General features: G+C 58.9%; 1 long non-coding RNA gene across 1 annotated transcript in view; it reads right to left on the minus strand.

The window, feature by feature from the left end:
* LOC119469555 overlaps positions 1 to 5,569 on the minus strand; it is a 10,470-nt gene extending 4,901 nt beyond the window's left edge. Inside the window, exons 1-3 of the long non-coding RNA XR_005198380.1 lie at positions 4,001 to 5,569; positions 1,135 to 3,820; positions 481 to 613 (exon numbers count right to left, since the gene is read on the minus strand). This is a non-coding gene — a long non-coding RNA (uncharacterized LOC119469555). The remainder of the gene's footprint in view (positions 1 to 480; positions 614 to 1,134; positions 3,821 to 4,000) is intronic.
* Between the last annotated feature and the right edge of the window lie 230 nt (positions 5,570 to 5,799).

The raw sequence follows: 5,799 nt of genomic DNA on the forward strand, positions 1-5,799 counted from the left end.
TGGTGGGAGTGAGTTGCTCAGTCGGGTGTACAGGGTGGAGTGAGTTGCTCAGTCGGGTGTACAGGGTGGAATGAGTTGCTCCGTCGGGTGTACAGGGTGGAGTGAGTTGCTCAGTCGGGTGTACAGGGTGGAGTGAGTTGCACAATTTGCCTTTTGTGAGCTGACTTTTCAGCAAACCCTTGGAAGACTGAGGGGAAAAGCTCTTCCTTGGCCCCACACCTACGTAATGGAATCTCCATAAACATCCTAAATGATGGGCTTCCAAGAACTCCCAGGGTGGCGAACTCATCACCATGTCGGGAGGGCGGACGGTGCACTTCGACCCAGGTGGTCAGTCTCAGAATTGAATCGAATTCCAGGACATCCAGTTGGTGTCCAAGGAGTTGGAAAATTGGGCGGTGTGGGAAATGAAAACCTGATAGGTTTGGTATCGTGAGTTCAGTAGAGAAACAGATTCCCTTCAGCCCCTCCTCTGTTTACCTGGGGACTGTGAGTCCTTTCAAATTATCAGGCCCAAGGCGTTAAGATGAGGCAGCAGTCATGCCCTCTGCCTCCTCCGCCCACTCAAGCTGCACACTCATCTCTGGAAACTGCTTGCTGTTGCCACAAGAGGCTGTAAATGGATGGAACAATGCCACACTGAACACGAACCCACACCCTACAGCTTAACAATGTATAGCCCGTCAGTAGCTGATACTTTTGAGACAGAGTCTCGCTCCGTCACCCAGGCTGGAGTGCAGTGGTGATCCCAGCTCACTGCAACATCCGCCTCCCAGGTTCAAGTGAGTCTCCTGCCTCAGCCTCTCGTGTAGCTGGGATTACAGGCATGCGCCACCAAGCCCAGATAATTTTTGTATTTTTAGTAGAGATGGGGTTTCACCATGTTGGCCAGGATGGTCTCAAACTCCTGATCTCAAATGATCTGCCTGCCTTGGCCTCCCAAACCGCTGAGATTGCAGGCATGAGCCACAATGCCTGGCCTAGCTTACGTTGTTTTAACGTAAATTCTTGGTAAAGAACTCGGAACCTGCTACCCTGAGTCCTCGCTAACCCTCTCTGCCCCGTCTCCTGCCCACCCACGGCCCTGAAGGCTGCTTCCGCCCCTGCCCAGACTGCAGAAGCCCCCAGGCTCACCCTCTTCTCTCCAGCCCTTTCTCACGGCGATCCCACTCCAACCGACAGCTCCCGTTGCCTCCTGCAATGGCCTTGTCACTGGTGTCACTCCTACAGGCCTTCTCAGGGAACTGCAGATACACAAGCGCTCTCCGAGCAAGCCATATTCTCACCTCTGCAAAGCATTTCCAAACGTCTCTGCTCCCTCTGCATGAGCAACATGGCCCAGCCACCCAGCCCTTGTTGCGGTCCACCGGTGGGCATCGGCCTCCACTCCTGTCTTTCTCGTGCCCTCTGGTCCAACGCCGTCCAGCCCCTGGTGAGCTCCAGCCAAGCGCTGCCTGCTGGGCCTCTGGTCTTTACCTGCTCTGTTCCCTCTGCCTGGAGCTTTAAGTAGAAAAAGGCGAGAATATGGAGAAACGGGAAGCCTCAGACATTGCTAGTGGGAATGTAAAATGATGTGTCTGCCGTGGAAAACGTTTGCTGGTTCCTGACAAAGGTTATGAGCAGACTTGGCAGGGGATTCAGCATTCGCCTCTTAAGCATGTACCCAAAAGAAACAAAACCCACCCCTCAGAAACATGCATACGGATGTTCGCAGCTCCGTCCTTCAAACAGCGGGAAAGTGGAGATGACTGGGTGTCCGCCAGCAGGTGCAGGGATTCACAAACGGTGCCAGGTCCCTGGGACGGGATATTACACACCTGTGAACAGAAGTGAGATGCTGAGACATACCACCACTCGGAGCCTTGGAAATGCGACTTTCACGGAAAGAAGCGGGACACACATGTTCACGTGCTGCGTGATTCCTTTTATATGAAATATCCCAAACAGACACACCCACGGAGACAGAAAGCGGATCTGTGGTTTCCAGAGCTGGGGAAGGAATGAGGTGTGATTACTTAACGGGTACGAGGCATTGTTCTGGAGGGACAAAAACGTCCTGAAACCAGAGAAGCAGAAGGTGTGCATCGTGAATCCAGCGCTGCCCGCGAAGTGTATGCTTTAAAATGGCTGTTAAGCAAACTTCACCTCCATAAAAGTGTGTTTTAGAAGAGGTTATGCCGGTGCATGAACCTGCCCACACAAGGGCAGTGCCACGTTACTCAGACGATTGTTTATAGCAAAGCCACCTGCCTCCCCCACCGCTGTCCAGCCTGTCCCCTTAGCCACCCGACCTCTCCGGCTTTGTCTCCTTGGATCCAGCCCTCTCGGGGCTTTTGAGGCCAGATCAGCCTAGAGGCCAAGGGTGCTGGGAGATCCCGCCTGGTACCCTCTCCTGAGAGCTTCGAGGGGCACCTGCTGTCTCTAGCTGTGCCTTCTCTGTGCCCTTCAGCTCTGAGGTCAGGTGTTGGAGCTGGGGCCACTACCAGCTGTGTCAGGCTCACCAAGTTCTGTCTGACAAAAGGTGACTCTGCTCCCCTGGGGAGGAGAACATTCGCCCTGACGGGCCTTCTTCACAACAGTGACCGCAGTCCCTTGAGTGGAGCCCTGGACTCGGACGGAGCTCTGGCCAGTGAAACTCTTAGCAAGGGGCTAAGTGTGTGGGTACCTTCATGTGTGGGGCAGGCTGCTCGCTGGGGACGCTGCTCCCCGCCCTGCACCGGGAGCACCCACCAGGCCTGTGGGGCAGCCCGCACAGCTCCGCCTGCTGAGCTGAGGCTGCTCTGGACGGCCAGTCCGGCGACCCATTCTCTCCACCCTCTTTTCCATCTCAGGTTTGGATTTCTTAGGTCTGGGACTTCACAGTACAAGTCCTAGGCTTTCTCCTGTCCTGCTGAAGGCCGCGTGGATGCTTGGAAGGCAGGGTCAGCCCGGTGCCTGGCTCCACACACCCATACTCCCCACGACTGCTCTGGCAGAGCGCCTGTCTACACGGGGATCCTTCCGAAAGTGAATCTTGCCCGCCCGCCACATGGCAGTCGTTCCTGCTCCGGTAAGACCAGGGATAATGACTAACTGTGACTCAGGCAGAAGGCTTGGCGCATCTAAGTTCACCCGTGTTTCCAGCTCCTGGGGCCAAGTGTCGTGTCGCCTCCCTCCTGGCCGACAGGCTCCCTGGCAGGTCACTCTGTGGACCTTGGATGGACCAAGCTGCTTTCCACATCCAACTTTGACAAGATCTGGGGAAGATGTTCCAGCAAGTCTCCTGGAAACACACGCACGTAACCCGCTGGCGACGTGAGCAGGGCAGCCTGCCTGCGTTATGCAATGCTCAGGCCAGTTTTCCCTGAGAGGAGTGCTGGATCCTCCACGGTAACCCACAAAACTCCACGGAGCTGCTTGGAGGGAAAAGCACCGCATCCTCCAGGTGTTTGGAAATATTCAAGTATGTAAAAGGGAAATGGAATTTCTGTTTACCCTTTTAAGTGACGACTGTTCATCGAATCTTCCTGGACGGAGCTCATTCAGCACCGCTGCCCACCCGGCCAGGCCCCGGGAGCCCCTGCCCGGCACAGCCGAGGCCAACAAGCTCCCACCACGGAGGGAGCACATTCCGGACCCTTTACGGCTCCTTAAAGGGATGAGCCAGAGAAAAAAGTCTTCACGGAGCCTTTGCTCTAGGAGGGGCGGGGGCTGCGCAGGGCATCTGTGATGGCCGCGGCCTGGCGGGTGGGGAGGCTCCCAGACAGGCAGAGGCTTCCCTGGAAACTGATGCCCTGGGGCGGGCCCAGCTCCTGGATGGTCAGAAGGATGGTCAGAGGTCCTGGGAGAGAGGGGAGCAGGGCCCGGGGGTTGGTGCAGGTTCCCAGGGACTTCCAGGGGCGCCGCCACCCCACCCCGTCCCAGGCCCCCGAATGCATCACCAGCGAGCCCAAGGCAGCCTGTTGGCCCTCCCTCGGCCTCAGTTTCCTCATCGGGGCAATGCAAACACGAGCACGTGTACCTCATCGGTGGTGACAGTCATGGAGCTGACGTGGAGGAGGACTGAGGCGCTCTCCTGAGCGCAGCCTCGTCACGCCGTAAACCGGGAGGCCTGGCCCTCTGCCTCCCGGGAGGTCTGTTTCTAATCCTGTGCTGGGTCTGTGTGGCTCCGAGGCCTTGGAGGGTGACACCCAGTGCGCTGTCCCTGGGTCACTGTGCCCTCGGTTGGGTCCAGCAGGAGAAAGGGCTGCCTGCCAAGGAGAAGCCTGTGAGCTTGGCAGGGGAGAGAGGTTAGGAGCTGCGCCTTTGGGAGGCTGGGATTCCAGCCATGGCTGGGAAGCTAAGTCCTGACTGCACCAGCCAGAGCCGTCAGGCCCTAGCAGCAGATGCTCTGCCAAGTGAGGAGGTAAAACCGTCACGACCCAGGAGAGAAGCTGGCACGGCCGCGGGCCCCTGCCCTGCAGCCTGGCCTCACAGGCCCCCAGGCCACGTGCAGACACAGTGCAGCCTTGGGGTGCGACCCTGGTCCTCGGTGATACACACCCGCTGTCCCTGAGCTGGTGTCTGGAAGACGGTAAATGAGCCCCGCGCACTGCTGCCCCTCCTTCCGTCCGCCCCCTCCCAGGGCTGGCCCAGGCCCCGCAGAGCAGGTGATGGTGGCTGCTGGTGGTAAAGCCCGTCCGTCCTTAGCCTCATTCTGTGCGCAAACCCCCACCTCCCGCTGCTCACTTGGCAGCTTCGGGAGCCTGGCGGGGCGAGGAGGAGATGATGGACCCCCATAAGCATGCGCTAGGCTTTGTGGGGACCACGTCATTGCCTGCCGCTTCTCCCGGGGGCCTGGACAGGTCTGAGTGTGTTCGGGCACACAGTGCTGCTTCCCAGGCACTTGGGCCAGGACTGGAGTGACATGGTGCTGTGACGGACTGCCCATTCTCAGACCAGGCAGGGCCACCCTAGGTGACCCACTGTGCCGCGCAGCTGGTTCACATCCCGGCACCCCTGGGCAGCCCTGGGCAGCCCTGCCAGTGTGCTCTTCTCCCACAGTCCCTGGAGTCCCACACTGGCAAGGCCATCTGTCATACCTGTGAGTGCCACATGGGCCAGCGCCCCCAATGGAAAAGCCACATTCCGTTCTGCCCGAGGGTCCCGGGCTTGCGACACTGCCCTCTGGCTGCCCTAGAGTGGGAGGCTGTGGGGGTTGCAGTCTTGCCAAGCGTGGGAGCAGTGGCCAAAATGTGGAGTTACCTGGACAGAACGTTGGGCCTAGGAAGAGCCCTGGGCTCAGGGCGGATGTCCCTGGTGCGTTTATGCATTTCTGCAGGTTTGCTGCCCAGCAGCCAGCATTGGGCTGTGGCCACGGTGGCAAGGTGGCCTTGGGTCTGCGCAAGGCTTGGAGGTCCCCAGGAGCCACCCAGGAATCTGGCGGTGCCTGTAGAGACGCGCCATCTGCAAGGTGCAGTCCAGCAGCTTCTGTCCCGTGAGCCCATTGTCAAACACACAGCGGCCCAGACTTCATCAGGATTCATCACGAGAAATGCAAAGGCGCATTCCGTAGGGCAAGGAAGTGGCAGAGGGGCACTATGGCAAGGACACGGGAACACTAGGGCGGGGGATGGAGGAGCACCGGGGCAGAAGCAGAGGAGCATGAAGGCAGGGACGGAGGAGCACGGGGGGGTCAGAGGAGCACGGAGTGGGTGCGCAGGAGCACAGGGGTCAGAGGAGCACGGGGGTGGGGGTGCAGGAGCATAGGGGTCAGAGGAGCACAGAGTGAGTGCGCAGGAGCACAGGGGTCAGAGGAGCACGGGGGCGGGGGTGCAGGAG

This window comes from Cebus imitator, unplaced genomic scaffold (assembly GCF_001604975.1).
Source record: "Cebus imitator isolate Cc_AM_T3 unplaced genomic scaffold, Cebus_imitator-1.0 Scaffold703, whole genome shotgun sequence".
Classification (NCBI taxonomy): Eukaryota; Metazoa; Chordata; class Mammalia; order Primates; family Cebidae; genus Cebus; species Cebus imitator.